The sequence below is a fragment of the Rhineura floridana genome, chromosome 18, assembly GCF_030035675.1.
Source record: "Rhineura floridana isolate rRhiFlo1 chromosome 18, rRhiFlo1.hap2, whole genome shotgun sequence".
Classification (NCBI taxonomy): domain Eukaryota; kingdom Metazoa; phylum Chordata; class Lepidosauria; order Squamata; family Rhineuridae; genus Rhineura; species Rhineura floridana.
Window position 1 is genome coordinate 4,420,280 of NC_084497.1, and position 19,387 is coordinate 4,439,666.

Sequence of the window (19,387 nt, forward strand, 5' to 3'; positions counted from 1 at the left end):
GTAACCCGCCCTGGGACCTTTGGGTGAAGGGTGGGTAATAAATATGATTATTGTTATCAACAACAACAACTGCAGATATGGCGGGGATTGAACTTGGGACCTTCCGCATGTAAGACAGATGCTCTGTCACTGAGTTACCGCGCCCTTACACCACGCACCTCTCCTTTGTCTGCCTTGCTCCTAGGCACACCCAACCTTCCCCTTTCTGACACTGACTGGCAGCAGCTGTGCAGGATTTCAGACACGGGGTCTCTCTCTCCCAGCCCTGCCTGGAGACGCCATCAGGGATTGTACTGCGGATGTTCTACATTCCAAGCAGGTGCACTGCCCACTGAGCAACAGCCCTTCCCCAAAAGCTATGCAACGGGCTGTGCATGTACAATGGGGGGCTTATTCCCAGGCATTTTAGTATGTGTAAATATGTTTATGTTTTTAAGTTTATATTTTAAGCTTTTAAAAAACTGTTTTAAATATGTGTTTCATTGTATTTTATGCTGATTGTTGTGAACCGCCCAGGGAGCTTCGGCCATTATTATTATTATCTAAAATTTATTCGACGCCTATCTGGCAGGACAACCTGTCACTCTAGGCGACATACAAAGGAATAAAAATACAAAAACAACATCAAAATAAAAATCAACAGGTACATAATAAAAATACTGTACACATAAGACCCCAAAAATCAGACCACCCCCTTAGCCACCTAACTGTGGCATGTTCATTCATCTGACTGTACAAAAAGCCATGTCTTCAACTGCCTCCGGAAACTGAAAAGTGAAGGGGCTAAGCGAGTATCAACTGGTAAGGTGTTCCACAGCGTGGGAGCTACAATGGAGAAGGCTTTAAATCTAGTACCACTTAATCTGGCCGCTCTGATAGATGGAACCACAAAAAGTCTAGCGGCTGAGGACCTCGTACGCCCATCTGCTCCAAGAAGAGAGAGTTTGTTCTTCAAATAGATTGGACCAGCATCAAAAAAGGACTTATAAGTTAAAGCTAGTATTTTAAACTTCACCCGCAACACTGTCGGGAGCCAATGAAGTTCCCGAAGGATTGGGGTGATGTGTTCCCTCCTATGGCAGCCCTTAATGAGTCGTGCCGCCGCATTCTGGACAAGCTGAAGCCTACGCAAAGTTCCCAAAGGGAGACCAGCATATAAAGCATTACAGTAGTCCAGACGGGAGAGAACCAAGGCACTGACTACAGTTGGTAAAAGATGCTTTGGGAGGTAGGGGCAGATTTTGCGAATGAGGGACAGGTGGTAGAGTGCAGTCTGACAAACTGCCGCTATCTGAGCCTCCATCGTCAGTTGGGAGTCCAAGATGACACCCAAACTACGGACTTGGTCACTCAAGGGAACAGAAACTTGGTTGAAAGTCACTTGAGTTATTCCTAGTTTGGACGGATCACCTGCCAAGAGGATCTCAGTTTTATGGGCGGTATATAAATTTAATAAAATGAAATGAAATGAAATTCTAGGGTTCCACTACATATAAGGCTGGTAGAGGCAAAACACAAACACTTGTAGAACCCCCCTTTTTTTCCTCAAACAGAAGACAAGAGGGGGAAAAGGATATGATAAAAAATAATTGGAAGTGCCTTGCAGGAATAAAGGGAAGTGGTAGGGCTGTTAATATATAGGGTGCGGTGGGGGTAGAAACTATTATTCTGTATTTCCTATTTCATTTTCCCCCTGGCCCCAGCTATTTCGTTTAAAGAAAAAGCCAAGCTCCTCGCCAGAGCTCACATTTTCCCCCAAGCGCACAAAAATGTAGTTCCTCTGAGCATGTGGCAAGTGGATTTCCCTCTTGCCACTAAATAATCCCGGAGAACGGGGAGGGGAGAGCGCAAAGAGGTGGCTGGGGATGCAGCTATGCCAAGGGTAGAGAACACTTTTCAGCCCAAGGGCCACATTCCCTTCTGGGCAAAACCTCCTGGGGGACACAGGCCAGTGGGAGTGGAGCCAGTGGGAAAAGTAGGTTAGTTTACACACACACACACCTTCTCTATCCAAGCCAGAGCATCGCTCCATCTCTCTCAGTAGTGTCTACACTGACTGGCAGCCACTCACAAGGATTTCAGACAGGAGTCTCTCTCTTTCTCTCTTCCCTCCCAGAAGATGAACCTGGGACCTTTTGCATACAAAGAAGGGGCTCTGCTATCAAGTGTGGGACCTTCCCCAAGGAAGCGTCCTCCCCTAATCAATTCCCCATCACCAGATCTACAGGCGGCAGCGTGCTCTGTCCTCTCTCTCTCCCCCTCCACCGCCCTGGATCATCACAGAAGGATTTCATCTCCATGGTGATGTGCTTGCTGTGAGGAGGACGGCTTTAACACCCCGACTCCCGGGGAGCCAGCAAGGTGCAGGAAACAGAGAGAGAAGCTTGGTGCTTATCTGCAAATGTTTCAGACTACAACTCCCATCAGCCCCAGCCGGCATGGCCGTTGGGAAATGTAGCCCAAGGTATCTGGAGGGCGTCAGGTCATCTGAGGCTGGTTTAGAACCAAGAGCTGTCTTAACCCACTGACTGCAGGACAGAGAGGCGCCCCCTGGGAAAACTCACAAGAAAGGAGTGACAGAGGTTTTGGGTTAGTCTGCTGCACCTGGCAATCAGAGGTAGATTGCACCTAAATATGGAGGCTCCCCCTTTTTAAAAAAGCATCCCCTATAGTTCAATAGACACACCCTCTGAACTGTTTGTGCAAAACAGAAGACAGGCCTCTGTCATCAGGAGTCATCTTGGGGTTTATTATGTTTACAGCAGCCAGGCAAATGCCTCTGGGAAGGCCAGGCAGTTAGCTCTTTGTCCCTGTTGCTCATCTCCAGGGATCTGGTGCCCAAGGGTAGGCTTCCCCTGCACATGGAGGTTCTGTCTAGCCATCCTGGCCCTTAAAGAGGTATTGAGCAACTTTCTCTCTGCAAATGCTTCAGCTTGCGGTCTGGGAGGGAGATAGGTAGTGAGTTTTCAAATATACATATGTATGGAGAGAGAGAAAAGTAAGAGGTCACCAAAGCGACCCCACAGAGATCAGATCAACACAGTAAAAAGATAAAGAGAGATTTGGGGGGGCAGAGGAAGAGAGGGGGGGAAAATAAAACAGAGCTGAGTGCAGAGAAGGAACAAAATAATCAACAGTGGGAAAGGAAACCTTTTGTGCTTTGAAAACTGCATGAAAACCCCCTCCCCCGCAAAAAAAATATCTTATCTCTCCTTTTGCAAAAGGGTTCACAAGCTGTGTCTCGGTTTCTCAACAACCCCCTCCTTCTCACTGCATGCACAATAAAATCCATACAAAAAACTAATTTGTGTTTTTTTAAAAAAATGGGGGAGGGTGAAGGTGTCAGGGAACAGGAGCAGACATTTGGTGCTGGCCAGGAAGCAAGATCTGACCCACACAGGAGCCAGCAGCACCAGCACCAGAGCTCTGGACTCCCTTATGCCACCAATGCCACCTGCGATGGTGCAACCCTCTACAAGTCTCTGCTCAGGAGTCAAGTGCAGCTCAATCCACCAGGAAAGGGTTAATCCTAGGGTAAGCACGCATTGGGGGACTGAACTGCCTTCCAACCCTCAAGTATCACACCCAACAGCTGCAATTGTGCTCTGGATTTGCATGAAAGAAAGGGGGGGGGGAGAGATCTGCACAGTAAAATATAACTCTGTCACCCTAGTCAGAGGCAGCATGCTTCTGAAAACCAGTTGCCGGAAGCCTCAGGAGGGGAGAGTGTTCTTGCACTCGGGTCCTGCTTGTGGGCTTCCCCCAGGCACCTGGTTGGCCACTGTGAGAACAGGATGCTGGACTAGATGGGCCACTGGCCTGATCCAGCAGGCTCTTCTTATGTTCTTATGTTCTTATGTTTAACCAGAAAATTATACCTATATCTAAAGCTATGTCACAAATTTTATATACCACTTGACTGCAATAGAGCCTCAGAGCAGTTTACCACAAATTACGTAATCCTTTGGGAGATAAGGATATAATTTTAATACATTTAATACATGTAAATTTAGTAAATAATAAATTTGACACATAAATAAAATTATGAATAAAAAGCAGTTAAGCACATGTGCGCATGTGCGCATACGCACACAGAGGTATCCAACTAAGGTTGCAATCCAAAACGCTTGGGAGCAAGTCCCCTTGAACCCAATGGAGCTTATTTCCGAGTAGACATGTATTAGATTGCCACCTAAGAGTCACATTCAACCCATTGAAATCAATGGGACTTTGGAATCAATGGGCATGACTCATGGGTCTGTGTTCTGAGCAGGATTTTGTCAGACAGGCTGACCATCCCTTCCCCATAATAATAATAATAGTCAGTGTCATTATATTTCCTACTACAAAGGAAATTGTCCTTCCCATTTTTTTTACAAAAAAGAAATTAGTTCCACTGCTCTTTTACAAAAATATACACACTGTCCCTATTTAACCCCATAAAAGGGGGCTGGAAAGGGAGGACTGGACTATAGCTAGGGGGACGGGGGCCTTCCCCCCCAAAAAAAGCATTTTGAAAATTGCATGCAACCCCCTCCCCCCCCAAATAAATCTTTTCTCTTCCCTTAAATGTATTTACAACAAATAAATAGTTAAATATATGACAGGATTTTTTCTCTTCCCTTCCCTCTACTTTTTTGGGGTGTCCCCCTGAACATTTAGGATGGCTATGGGCCAGGGGGGGAAAGGGCTTCATTTCCATACAAACAAGATCATGATTTCTCTCTCTCTGTTGCCCCAGAGTGACTCCACAGACCGCATCGCACCCCTTTTAGCAAACCCTCAGTTATCAGCTGCAGAACAAACAAACCGAAAATCAGAATTAAACCCCCCCCCCAAAAAAAATAACCACTCACAAAAGGCTCTCTGGGTCGTACAGCAACCCACACATCACCCCATTTCTCTCCGACCCCCTTGCGATGCTCAGATATAAGACTTGGTGAAGAATAATTAAAAACAATAATGGAAAGGCATACTTGAAAAAAAATCCAACCAAGTGGGCCCGGGGGAATGATCCGGAAGGAAAGATTTAGGCTTTTTTTTTTTTTTGCTTATAATTATTTTTTTTTTAAGCGAGAAAAACACTCACCTGAAAGAGGCAGTTCATGTACTCATGTACTCTGTAATATGCAAAAGCGCTCCGGAGCCTAATTGTAAAAAGGCAGGGGGGGGGAGAGGTTGACCTAGGGAGTCCCCCTTTCCGCCTTCCTCTCCACAACTTAATTTTGATTTAAAAGGGCAGAGAGGATTTATGAATGAAAACGGATCCGCCCACCTCGGAACGAGGAGAGGGGGGAGGGGGAGCCACGTGACTACGATCTCATACAACAGCAAAAAAGAGGCGGGGATTGTGTATGTGTGCGCGCGCTCGCGCCATTCAAGGAAGCAGGGCGGCTTCTCATTGGTCGGCACCCCCTATGAATTTGAATGAAAGGGAGGGAGGGGGGAGGGTTATGTAAAATGGATAAATAAATAAATAAAGCATGACGCTTATTTCATTCATTTTTTTTTTACTTTCCCTCTCCTCCCTTTTAAAATCTCTGGGGCAATGAGAATGTTGAAAATTATACATCTGTACAATGATTTCCATAGGAAAACAGAAAATTAGACGTGAACGCAGAGACCTTTGAGCATATTCCACATAGACCTTCCTGCTTGGAGGGCTTACATTAACTTGCATGCTAACACAAGGTGCATGTGCTAATGGTTATACCAGTGGGTTATCCACAATCTTTGTGCATTATTTTTCTTTAATATTTTTATTTTACGTCATTAATGTTTTCCTTTGTTTTCTTTTTCCTTTCACTGTTAAATTTGCAAGTAAACAAATTATTATATTTATTTATTAAATGTACATCCCCCACCCTTCCTCCCAGAAGGAGCCCAGGGTGGCATATATCTGAATATAGCCTGTGGATGAAGAAGACCCCGCATGCAACCCAAACGTCCAATCCCATTTTCCTTTTCAAGGCTTTTCGGACAGGTTAGAAAAGCAGAGGTTAAAAATGAGAGAGAAAAGAAACAAAAATTCATTAAACCAATAAGGGAGTGACCATCCATTAAAAGCACATCCGACGCACATTGAAAGCACATGACTTTCCCCAAAGAATCCTGGGAACTGTGGGTCTCCCCCCCCCCCGCAACAGAGCTACAAAATTTCAGCACTCTTAACAAACTCCAATTCCTATAACTTGTTTTTTTGCGGGGAGGACACATCCTGTGCTTCAAATGTGCGTTGGATGCACTCTAAATGCACGAGGTGGATCAGCCATAGGTCCACAGGAGAGCTGGCTCTTTGCACAAACAAGCTGTCTTTCGAGGAGGGAGGAGAAGAGGGTGGAAACAGGTCTGTGTTTTGAATGGAAATATATATATATATATATATATAAACCCCCAGGAGGACGCTGGTGGAATGGGTTGCCTCAGGAGCATCAGACGAACGCACGGGCACTCCTGTGACGCTGGTTGGTGCCGATTCCGCATGGGGGCTCTCTGCATCAGAGTTTTCCCTGATGTTAACAGCGCTAGTTTAAATCCACCTGCCGTCCTTGTGTCCCCCCACCTCCCCAAATCTCCAGAGGTAAGGCCTCAGGCATGTCTGTGTTAAACGTGTTCCCTCTGGATGCCTAAGTGTGACAGTGCAGAGCTGCAGAGCAGCCAGTTTGCAGAGGGTTCAGTTTCTGGCATATCCACTTTAAAAGGATCTAGTAAGCAGATTATGGGAAGAAAAAGGCCCCAAGAATGCCCCAAATGCTGTCAAAGCAGAGCTGAAAAGATAATCAGTCTACTCTTTTTTTTTGTCCTTTCACAAAAAAAAAATGGTTGTCCAGTGTAATATTATTTATTTACTTGCAGCATTTCTATGCCAGCCCTTTAGCCAAAAGCTGACCCAAAGAAAAAGGCTCTCAGAGTGGCTTACCAAAATTGGTTCTCGCCCTCAGGCTCACAGGAATACTGATTTTAAAAGCCAGGATGTATATGAAGAAAAGTGGAGGGAAGAGGAAAAAAGCACACTCAAGCACAAGTTCGTAAAAGTTACAGTTGTCAGCCAAATATGCGTAAGTTGGGATGGAACAGCCCATCCCTGCCTAGCAGCTGACTTTTCAAGGTAGACTTTTTCTGGAAGCAACCTTTGGTGTTTTGGGGACATCCACTATCCTTATTATAACCAACATTTTTGGGGACTGAGGAACCTGTGCAACATGTAGTAACCCTGTGGAATGTCCCCCAACACACACTCCCTCCCCTCAATCGAATTAAGAGGAATAACTAGTTTAATTCAGACTGATCAAATCCAAGAGCAAGAACCCTGCATTGCTTAATCATTATAATCTGCTCAAGGTCGGACAACTGGGGGGGGGGATTAAGCACTTTTTTGTTTATGCCATTCTGAGATTTTGCTAAGTTTCTCAATGTGAAAGCTGAGCTTGGTGATTATTGATGGCCACAAAATACCGATAGGGGTGAGGAGGACGGAACGGAGTGTCACAGAAGTGGGCATGCATCTGTATCAGGGAACGCTGAACAGGAGCACCTCCTTACCGCGACATTTTGCTACAGTGCCTATTTATATTCCTGTCTTGGTCTCATTGAGACTTTACAGTCCAAAAGCCATTGTGTTCCCATATTGCAGGGGTGGGGAACCCTTTTCAGCTCACGGGGCCACATTCCCTTTTGGGCAACCTCCTGAGGGCCACATGCCAATGGTGGGCGGGGCCAGGGGCAAAAGTGGACAGAGCAATGCACGCACATTTTACCTTTTGTACAAGTAGGCTAGTTTCTACACACCCTTCTCCATCCTTCCTCCAGGGAAGCAAGAGGCGTGATCAGAGTTCAAAACACTCAAGAATGATGTAAAGCAGGGCCAGTGAGAGGTGTGGCTTAGAGAGAGTACCAAGGGCCACATAGAGAGGGCTGCATGCAGACCCCAGGCCTGAGCTTCCTGGTTATATCACAAATGAAGTCTGGTTTTGAATCTTTCCACACCAAAGGCCACAAGGCATTGTTGTGAAGCGACATGTTACCCATGGACACGCCCACTCTCAGAGGGTGTGTGTGTAAATATATGCAGGACTGGTCAATTGCAGGGAGAGTGTCTGGTCAATTGCAAGAAGGGTTATGTTGGCTGGGACTGACAGGAGCATTTGGAGGGCACCGGGTTGGGCAAGGCAACTCAGGAACACAGAAAGCTGCCTTCTACCGAGATGGCCACTGGCCCCATCTAGCTCAGTCTTGCCTGCGCTGACCAGCAGTGGCACTTCTCCGAAGTTGTGGACAGAGGGAGTCACTCCCAGCCCTACTTGGAGAAGCTATCGAGGATTGAACCTGGGACCTTCTGCATGCAAAGCAGCTGTTCCAGCACTGAGCTACGGCCCCGGCTCACATCACCCCTCCCCTCCTGACCATCCCTGCTGTTGTGAGTTGGGGCCCCATCAACAGCTGGCTGGCCAGGGGTTCCCCAGCCCTGCAATTTTTCCCCAGCAGAGATTTCTGAATGGATAAATCAGTCGAAGGTACCTATTTGTTGCCGTCAGGCGCCCTCTGCTGGGAAGGAGAAATACAAAATGTCCATTTAAAATATATATATTTTAAAAATCTTCCAATTAGGAAATTGTTTCTGGCGATCAACCCCTTCCTCTAGGGGAATTTGAGCAGGGCACTCTGAACTAGCCGAGACCAATTATCCTGAGAACGTGCTATGCTTGGTCAGAGAAAATATCACTTCTATAACCAGAGGGACGGCAACCCTGGACTTAATCCTCAGTGGGGACCGGGACCTGGTGCGAGATGTAAGTGTTGTTGAACCGATTGGGAGCAGTGACCACAGTGCTATTAAATTAAACATATATGTAAATGGCCAATTGCCAAGAAAATCCAACACGGTCACATTTGACTTCAAAAGAGGAAACTTCACAAAAATGAGGGGATTGGTAAAAAGAAAGCTGAAAAACAAAGCCCAGAGGGTCACATCACTCAAAAATGCTTGGAAGTTGTTTAAAAACACTATATTAGAAGCTCAACTGGAGTGCATACCGCAGAACAGAAAAGGTACCGCCAGGGCCAAGAAGATGCCAGCATGGTTAACGAGCAAAGTCAAGGAAGCTCTTAGAGGCAAAAAGTCTTCCTTCAGAAAATGGAAGTCTTGTCCGAATGAAGAAAATAACACAAACTCTGGCAAAAGAAATGCAAGAAGACAATAAGGGATGCTAAAAAAGAATTTGAGGAGCACATTGCTAAGAACATAAAAACCAACAACAAAAAATTCTATAAATACATTCAAAGCAGGAGACCATCTAGGGAGGCCATTGGACCCTTGGATGATAAGGGAGTCAAAGGTGTACTAAAGAACGATAAGGAGATTGCAGAGAAGCTAAATGAATTCTTTGCATCTGTCTTCACAGTGGAAGATATAGGGCAGATCCCTGAACCTGAACTAACATTTGCAGGAAGGGATTCTGAGGAACTGAGACAAATAGTGGTAATGAGAGAGGAAGTTCTAGGCTTAATGGACAATATAAAAACTGACAAATCACCGGGCCCAGATGGCATCCACCCGAGAGTTCTCAAAGAACTCAAATGTGAAATTGCTGATCTGCTAACTAAAATATGTAACTTGTCCCTCGGGTCCTCCTCCGTGCCTGAGGACTGGAAAGTGGCAAATGCAATGCCAATATTCAAAAGGGGATCCAGAGGGGATCCCGGAAATTACAGGCCAGTTAGCTTAACTTCTGTCCTTGGAAAACTGGTAGAAAGTATTATTAAAGCTAGATTAACTAAGCACATAGAAGAACAAACCTTGCTGAAGCAGAGCCAGCATGGCTTCTGCAAGGGAAAGTCCTGTCTCAGTAACCTATTAGAATTCTTTGAGAGTGTCAACAAGCATATAGATAGAGGTGATCCAGTGGACATAGTATACTTAGACTTTCAAAAAGCTTTTGACAAGGTACCTCACCAAAGACTTCTGAGGAAGCTTAGCAGTCATGGAGGTCCTCTTGTGGATAAGAAATTGGTTGAGAAGGTACAGTTGGACTTACCATGAACGGTGTTTCTTCATGGATGCCATGAGGTCTCCACGTGGGTTACAGTCCCCAATCAGCTCGAGACAGGAACCTGTCATAATTTTTTCCTGGCTCCTCCCCTTCTTACTGAGGTGATGCCAGTTCTCTTTCTTGGCTAGCTCGGAACTTCACCTCAGTGTAACATAGAAAGAAAGAAATGCGAAGGTAGAGACAAACAGTATAAGATCGGATAGCGCATAGTGCAGATGGAATTCCCAGCCCCTCATAGGGAGGGTCGTGGAGACCTCATGGCATCCATGAAGAAACACTGTTCACGGTAAGTCCAACTGTACCTTCTTTCATGGATGCCAGTGAGGTCTCCACGTGGGACGTACTAAAGCTCAGCCATAGGGTGGGTCTATTGATTAAGGACCTGCTGTAGAACTCTACAACCGAATGCAGCCTCCGCAGATGTGTACAAGTCCATTTTGTAGTGCTGGGTAAACGACGAAGGTGAGGCCCAAGTTGCTGCCCTGCAGATCTCCTCCAATGGGGCATTAGCCGAAAAAGCTGCTGTTGTGGCTGCCGCCCTAGTAGAATGCGCCGTGATCCCGTGCAGCACGGGTTTACTGAGTGATCTGTAGGCTAAGGAGATGCATGCCTTCAGCCAACTCGCTATAGTTGAGTTTGACACCTTGTGGCCCAGAGTCGGAGGGTGGAAAGATATCAGCAGAGATTCTGATCTACGGAACTGTGCTGTCCTATTGATGCATACCTTCAACGCCCTCCTCACATCAAGGGAGTGCCATGCCCTTTCCATGGGGTGTTTAGGGTTTGGGCAAAACGTGGGCAGCACGATCTCCTGTCGTAGGTGAAACTGAGATCTGACCTTTGGTATGAAGCCAGGAGCGATCCGGAGTACAATTCTATTCTTATGGAAGGTGCAGAGGTGTTTTAGCACTGATAGAGCCTGAATCTCTGATACCCTGCGTGCTGACGTGATTGCTATGAGGAATGTGACTTTGAAGATGAGTATTCGCAAAGGAACTGTCTGCAGAGGTTCAAATGGAGGTTTTGTAGTGCGGTCAGTACTGTATGCAGGTGCCATGAAGGAAATCTGTGCACTACCGGAGAGCTAATAACGGTTGCCCCTCTTAGAAATCTCTTGAGCAACGGATGTGACGCTAGAGAAACCCCTTCGTCTAAAGATAGAACGGATGCAAGTGCCGACAGTTGACGCTTGAGGGTGTTAGGACGTAGACCCTGGTTAAGGCCCTCCTGGAGGAACTGCAGAATATGTGGTGCAGATGCCGTCATAGGATCGGTGTCGTGAGCTGTACACCAACGTAGGAAAGCTGCCCAAGTGGATTGGTATATCCTGAGCGTAGACGGTCTACGTGACGCCAGGATAGTTGCTGTTGCGTCAGGTGAGATCTGTAATGCTAACAGCCTACTCCGTTCAACCTCCAGGCGACTAGTTGAAGCCAGGCTGGGTCTGGGTGGAGGACCGGTCCCTGATGTAATAGGTCGTGGCGATCTGGAAGTGCGAGTGGGGTTTTGACAGACATCTGGACGAGGTCTGCAAACCACGGTCTTCTCGGCCAGTATGGGGCTATTAGGACCACCTGCGCCTCTTCCCTCCTGATCTTGTTGAGGACTCTGGCTATGAGAGGAGTCGGTGGAAACGCATACAATAGAAGCTGTGGCCAGCTTGCCGTCAGTGCATCTGTCTGTTCTGCCGCATGCGTCTGGAATCTTGTAAAGAATCGAGGGATTTGATAGTTGGCGTCCGAGGCAAAAAGGTCCACTTCTAGTTTTCCAAATTGCTGTTGAACCATCAGGAAGACACTTCTGTTGAGTGCCCATTCCCCTGGGAATATCTGACGTCTGCTGAGCCAATCCGCCCGGTTGTTCATTGCCCCCTGCAGGTATTCCGCCGTCACAGATGTAAGGCGATGCTCTGCCCAGGAGAGCATGGACGTTGCTTCTCTGCTGAGGAGTTTGGATCGGGTCCCTCCTTGCCTCATTATGTATGATCTGGTCGACGTGTTGTCTGTTTTGATCAATACATTGGGGCAGTGAAGACTGGGTAAGAAATGCTTCAGCGCCAGATGAGCCGCCCTCAGTTCCAGCCAATTGATGGACCTGGCTGCCTCTGGTGGACTCCAACGTCCCTGTACGAAAAGATCCATATAATGGGCACCCCAGCCCCCGAAGCTTGCATCTGAAGTGATTATTGCCCGGGGCGGCTCCTGTATCGGGATCCCCCTGGACAAATTTGAGTCCTGATGCCACCAGGTGAGTGACTGACGCACGTCGTGTGGCAAGGCAACCTTGCAGTGTCGTCTGGAGGCAATGTCTCTCTGGAATTTGATCAGAAGATGTTGCAGAGGACGTGAGTGAAGCCTGGCCCATGGGGTAACTGCTATAGATGATGCCATCATTCCGAGCAGTTTAGCCAGGCGCATCAAGTCCGATTTCGGTTGTCCGCATATGGAGTGTGCTAGATCGGTGATGGCCCGGATCCTCTGTGGTGCCAGCGTTATAGTTTGAGCAAGGGTGTCTATCACCGTGCCTAGGTGTATTAGTGATTGTGTGGGGTAGAGGTGGCTCTTTAGAACATTCACTAAAAACCCGTGGCTCTGTAGGAAACTGAATGTAAGCTTTAAGTCTTTGTTTGCCTGGGTAAACAACCGGGACCTGAGTAGTAGGTCGTCCAAATAAGGGGAAATATGCACCCCTGCCAGGCGTAGACCTGAGAGTGCTGCTGCCAGCACCTTGGTGAAAATTCTGGGTGCCGTGGCCAGCCCGAAGGGGAGAGCTTTGTACTGAAAGTGTTCGTTGTTGTATGTAAACCGGAGCAACCTTCTGTGCGTGGGGTGAATTGGAATGTGCAGGTAGGCCTCCTTGAGGTCTATGGATACCAAATAGTCGTGGGGTTGGAGTGCCTCCCTGATTGAAGCGATTGTCTCCATCCGGAAAGTCTTGCGCTTCAGGAACTGGTTGACAAATCTGAGGTCGAACACCCCCCTGAACGAATTGTCCTTTTTTGCCACCAAAAAGAAGAGGGAGTACACTCCTGAGAACCGTTCGTCCATGGGGACGTGTTCTATAGCTGAAATTTGTAGAAGGTGCTCTATTTCTGCTAGGAATGTTCCGTGTTTTTGTAGTGATGTCGGTTTGTGTGAGAAGAAGAAACGTGGGGGTGGATACTGATGTAACTCCAGTCTGTACCCGTCTTTGATAATGCTCAGGACCCATTTGTCTTTTGTTGTTGTCTGCCATTGGTTTAGGAAGTAATTGAGTCGACCTCCGACAGGTATAGAGTCAGAAACGTTGTTGTGGTTGACGCTGCTGCCTAGTCTGGTAGGACTGCTGTCTATTCTGGCGGAATCTCTGAGGAGGCTTCTGGTTTTGCCAAGGAAAATGGGAGCCTCTGAAATCCCTCTGTCTGTTACTAAAGAAGGGCCTTGAGCCACGAAAGGAGCACATCTGAAAAGTGGGAGTATAGCGTCGAAATGGCCTTTTTTCGTCTTTACCCTGTGAGGGCATCACTTTCTTTTTATCTTTATTGTCCACCAAAACTTCTGCCAGATTGTCTTCCCCAAACAATTTTCCACCTGTATATTTAGCCGTGGCTAGATTAAATCTGGATGCATTGTCCGCATCCCAGTGTGAAAGCCATACTAGGCGCCTGGCTACCACTGCCGTGGCCATAGCCCTGGCTGCAAATTGTGAGGAGTCCATGATAGCGTCTGCTACGAAAGCGATGCAGCGTGAGAGTTTTAAAATGGACTTTCGTAACTTGGAAACCTCTAGGTCTTGATTTTGGGCTAGGTCCTCAATCCACAGCAGTGATGCCCTAGAGAATACTGAGGCTGCCACCGAGGCTCTTATGGACATCGCCGTCGCCTCATGCACTTGCTTAAGTGCCAGATCTGACTTATGCTGTATCGGATCTTTGAGATGAGCATCCCCATCCCGTGGCAAGATCGAATGTGACAGGAGCGCAGTAATAGGCCCATCCACGTCTGGGGCCCGCAACTGTTCCATAAGGTACGGTTGGACTTACCATGAACGGTGTTTCTTCATGGATGCCATGAGGTCTCCACGTGGGTTATAGTCCCCAATCAGCTCGTGACAGGAACCTGTCATAATTTTTTCTTGGCTCCTCCCCTTCTTACTGAGGTGATGCCAGTTCTCTTTCTTGACCAGCTCGGAACTTCACCTCAGTGTAACATAGAAAGAACAAATCAGAAGATATAACAACAGAATAAGAGCAGATAACACAGATTGCAGATGGATTTCCCAGCCCCTCATAGGGAGGGTCGTGGAGACCTCATGGCATCCATGAAGAAACACCTTTCACGGTAAGTCCAACCGTACCTTCTTTCATGGATGCCAGTGAGGTCTCCACGTGGGACGTACCAAAGCTCGGCCATAGGGTGGGTCTATTGAGGAAGAACCTGCTGGAGAACCCTACGACCGAATGCGGCCTCCGCAGATGCGTATAAGTCCATTTTGTAGTGTTGGGTAAACAACGAAGGTGAGGCCCAAGTTGCTGCCCTGCAGATCTCCTCCAATGGGGCATTAGCTGAAAAGGCCGCTGTTGTGGCTGCCGCTCTAGTGGAATGCGCTGTGATTCCCTGTGGCACGGGTTTACTGAGTGATCTGTAGGCTAAGGAAATACATGCCTTTAGCCATCTAGCTATAGTTGATTTTGACACCTTGTGGCCTAGAGTCGGAGGATGGAATGATACCAGCAGAGATTCCGATCTACGGAATTGAGCTGTCCTATTGATGTATACCTTCAACGCCCTCCTCGCATCGAGGGAGTGCCATGCCCTTTCCATGGGGTGTTTAGGATTTGGGCAGAACGTGGGCAGCACAATCTCCTGTTGCAGGTGAAACTGAGATCTGACCTTTGGTATGAAGCTAGGGTCGATCCTCAGTACAACTCTATTGTTATGGAAAATGCAGAGGTGTTTTTGCACTGATAGAGCCTGAATCTCTGATATCCTGCGTGCTGACGTGATTGCTATGAGGAACGTGACTTTGAAGGTGAGTATTCGCAAAGGAACCGTCTGCAGGGGTTCAAATGGAGATTTCTGTAGTGCGGTCAACACTGTATGGAGGTGCCATGAAGGAAATCTGTGCACTACTGGAGGGCTGATAACGGTTGCTCCTCTTAGAAATCTCTTGAGCAGCGAATGTGACGCTGGAGAGACCCCTTCGTCTAAAGATAGAACGGATGCAAGCGCCGATAGCTGACGTTTGAGGGTGTTAGGACGTAGACCCTGGTGGAGGCCCTCCTGGAGGAACTGCAGGATATGTGGTGCGGATGCTATCATAGGATTGGTGTCATGCGCTGTACACCAACGCAGGAAAGCTGCCCAAGTGGATTGGTATATCCTGAGCGTAGATGGCCTACGTGACGCCAGGATAGTTGCTGTCGCATCAGGTGAAATATTTAATGCTAACAGCCTACTCTGTTCAACCTCCAGGCGACTAGCTGAAGCCAGGCTGGGTCTGGGTGGAGGACCGGTCCCTGATGTAATAGGTCGTGGCGATTTGGAAGTGGAAGGAGGGTTCTGACAGACAGCTGGACTAGGTCTGCAAACCACGGTCTTCTCGGCCAGTATGGGGCTATTAGGACCACCTGCGCCTCTTCCCTCCTGATCTTGTTGAGGACTCTGGCGAGGAAAGGAGTTGGTGGAAATGCATACAGTAGGAGCTGTGGCCAACTCGCCGTCAGTGCGTCTACCTGTTCCGCCCCACGCATGCGGAATCTTGCAAAATATCGAGGGATCTGATAGTTTGTGTCCGAGGCAAAGAGGTCCACCTCTAATTTTCCAAAGTGTTGTTGAACCATCAGGAAGACGCTTCTGTTGAGTGCCCATTCCCCTGGGAATATCTGACATCTGCTGAGCCAATCCACCCAATCGTTCATTGCTCCCTGCAGGTATTCCGCCGATACAGATGTAAGGCGCTGCTCTGCCCAGGACAGCATGGCTATTGCTTCTCCGCTGAGGAGCTTGGATCGGGTCCCTCCTTGTCTCATTATGTATGATCTGGTCGAGGTGTTGTCTGTTTTGATCAATACATCGGGGTAGTGAAGACTGGGAAAGAAATGCTTCAGCGCCAGGTGAGCTGCCCTCAGTTCCAGCCAGTTGATGGGCCTGGCTGTCTCTGGTGGACTCCAACGTCCTTGTACAAAGAGATCCATATAATGAGCCCCCCAGCCCCAGAGGCTGGCATCTGAAGTAATTATTGCGCGAGGCGGGTCCTGTATCGGGATCCCCCTGGACAAAGTCGAGTCCCGATGCCACCAGGTGAGAGACTGACGCACTTTGTGTGGTAAGGCAATCACACGGTGTCGCCTCGAGGCGATGTCTCTCTGGAACTTGATCAGAAGATGTTGAAGAGGACGTGAATGAAGTCTGGCCCATGGTGTAACTGCTATAGATGATGCCATCATCCCGAGCAGTTTTGCCAGGCGCATCAAGTCTGATTTCGTTTGGTCGCGTATGGAACGTGCTAGGTCTGTGATGGCCCGGATTCGTTGTGGCGCCAGCGTTATAGTTTGAGCAAGGGTGTCTATCACTGTGCCCAGGTGTGTAAGTGATTGCATGGGGTAGAGGTGACTCTTTTGAACATTCACTAAAAAAACGTGGTTTTGTAGGAAACTGAGTGTAAGATTTAAGTCTTTGTTTGCCTGGGTAAACGACTGAGACCTGAGAAGTAGGTCGTCCAGATAATGGGAGAGGTGCACCCCTTTCAGACGTAGGCCTGAGAGTGCTGCTGCCAGCACCTTGGTGAAGATCCTGGGTGCCGTGGCAAGTCCGAATGGCAGGGCTTTGTACTGAAAGTGTTTCTTGTCGTATGTGAACCTGAGCAACCTTCTGTGCGTGGGGTGAATTGGAATGTGCAGGTAGGCCTCCTTGAGGTCTATGGATGCCAAATAGTCCTGGGGTTGGAGTGCCTCTCTGATTGAAGCGATTGTCTCCATCCGGAAAGTCTTGCGCTTCAGGAACTGGTTGACAAATCTGAGGTCGAACACCCCCCTGAACGAATTGTCCTTTTTTGCCACCAAAAAGAAGAGGGAGTACACTCCTGAGAACCGTTCGTCCATGGGGACGTGTTCTATAGCTGAGATTTGTAGAAGGTGCTCTATTTCTGCTAGGAATGTTCCGTGTTTTTGTAGTGATGTCGGTCTGTGTGAGAAGAAACGTGGGGGTGGATACTGATGTAACTCCAGTCTGTACCCGTCTTTGATAATGCTCAGGACCCATTTGTCTTTTGTTGTTGTCTGCCATTGGTTTAGGAAGTAATTGAGTCGACCTCCGACAGGTATAGAGTCAGAAACGTTGTTGTGGTTGACGCTGCTGCCTAGTCTGGTAGGACTGCTGTCTATTCTGGTGGAATCTCTGTGGAGGCTTCTGGTTTTGCCAGGGAAAACGGGAGCCTCTAAAACCCCTCTGTCTGTTGCTGAAGAAGGGCCTTGAGCCACGAAAGGAACGCGTCTGGAAAGTGGGAGTATAGCGTCGGAATGGCTTTCTTTCCTCTTTCCCCTGTGAGGGCATAACTTTCTTTTTATCCTTATTGTCCACCAATACCTCCGCCAGATTGTCTTCCCCAAATAATTTCCCACCTGTATATTTAGCCGTGGCTAGATTAAATCTGGATGCATTGTCCGCAGCCCAATGTGAAAGCCATACTAGGCGCCTGGCTACCACTGCCGTGGCCATAGCCCTGGCTGCAAATTGTGAGGAATCCATAGTAGCGTCTGCTACGAAGGCCATGCAGCGAGAGAGTTTTAAAATGGAGTTTCGTAACTTGGAGACCTCCAGCTCCTGATTTTGGGCTAGGTCCTCAATCCACAGCAGTGATGCCCTAGAGAAAACTGAAGCTGCCACAGAGGCTCTTATGGACATAGCCGTCGCTTCATGTACCCACTTAAGTGCTAGATCTGACTTGCGCTGTATGGGATCTTTGAGATGAGCATCCCCATCCCGTGGCAAGATCGAATGTGACAGGAGCGCAGTAATAGGCCCATCCACGTCTGGGGCCCGCAACTGTTCCATAACACTGGGTTCTAAGGTATATAGTCTATTAGCCCAGTTAGTCCCTCTTTTGGGGTATAGCGGTAGCTCCCACTCCTGTTGAATATTAGCCAACAGCATAGGTGGGCACGGAATGCCCTTAGGGCCGGTCTTAACAGTAGGCAGTACCATAGCTGGCCTGGAGGAGGTAGGTTGTTCCTCAGAAGGAGCAGTCAGCTCCAGGGAAGCAATCACTTTTTTTAATAATGGTTCAAAATGAACTTCCAAAAATAGTCTGACCGAGTTTTGAGCCTCTGTTTCTGAGGCATCGGTCCATTCTCCGTCATCCATGGACCCTGTAGATCCGATTTCTGATAGGGCATCCTGGTGGTGCCGCTCATAATACCCCGTACCCATAGCCACCAAAGTCCGGTCAGGGAAAAGCTGTCTGGCAACCTGGCGTGGTCTCTTACATGGTGGGGGGGCGGCTACTGCCGTAGGCTGTGGGCATTGTGGAGTATTGGGGGGTATCACAGTAAATGGTGGGACCTCCTCTAATAGTGCCTGCTTAAGTTGCCGAATTACGTCAGGCGAAAACAACTGTGCCAGCGTCATTGAAGGGGTTATTAAAGGAGCTGGCATAGGCTGAGGAGAGAGCTGGGGTGGAGAGACGGGGGGGCCATACCGCCCATGGGCTTCCGTCGTTCCCTCATCCTCCGATCTGCTGTCGTCCGGCTGCTCCAGTAGATGGCGCTGGACTGCAGGCTCTATCGAACACGCCTCTTGAGTGCCACTCAAGATGGCCACCGCCGCCTTTTTGGCGGGAAAAATCATTAGGAAACTGGAAGAGGCAGTAGGCGGTGGTGAAAGGCTCACTTCGCACAGTAGGCCTCCGCCCCGATTGTCCAAATTGAAGGGGCGATTAGAGCTGTGCCGCGATGTAGCAGCGAAATTCATGCTCTGACGTGAGGCTTCTTGCCTATGCTCCCTGGCCGGACGTTGCGCGTCCGCTGGAGCTGTCGCCGTCATGCCCAATATCTGTAGGGAACTGACCGCAGCAGGAGCTGGGTGCTGCCCTGATTTTTTGTGTCCCTTCTTGTTCTGGGATTGTGGGACAGACGGCGGCCGGGAACTGACTGCAGCAGGAGCTGAGTGCTGCCCTGACCCCTTATGGCCTTGCAGGGATCCGACCACAGTAGCCACTGTGTGCTGCCCTGTTCCTCTAAGGGTTTTTGTCCTGGCGGTCTGAGAAGACGGCAGTGCTTCCATATCTCAGCCAGGAGAGAAAGAATAGGTACGAAAAGAGGAAGAGAAAGATAATAAGAAGTATAGAAAAGAACGAAGGAA

The 19,387-nt window shown here is 48.3% G+C and overlaps 1 protein-coding gene across 5 annotated transcripts in view; it reads right to left on the reverse strand.

Annotated features, from left to right (window-relative positions):
- Nucleotides 1-19,387, reverse strand: part of CBARP (CACN subunit beta associated regulatory protein) — a 43,412-nt gene that overhangs the window by 16,148 nt on the left and 7,877 nt on the right. Inside the window, exon 1 of one of the 5 annotated variants that reach the window (XM_061602219.1) lies at nucleotides 10,035-10,743. The exons of 2 other annotated variants lie outside the window; for them this stretch is intronic. The gene's annotated coding sequence lies outside the window, so the exon portion shown is untranslated. Of the gene's footprint in view, nucleotides 1-4,976; nucleotides 4,999-5,089; nucleotides 5,523-10,034; nucleotides 10,744-19,387 lie in introns of those variants that run through there. 2 more of the 5 variants (XM_061602216.1, XM_061602218.1) reach the window with 2 other exon arrangements.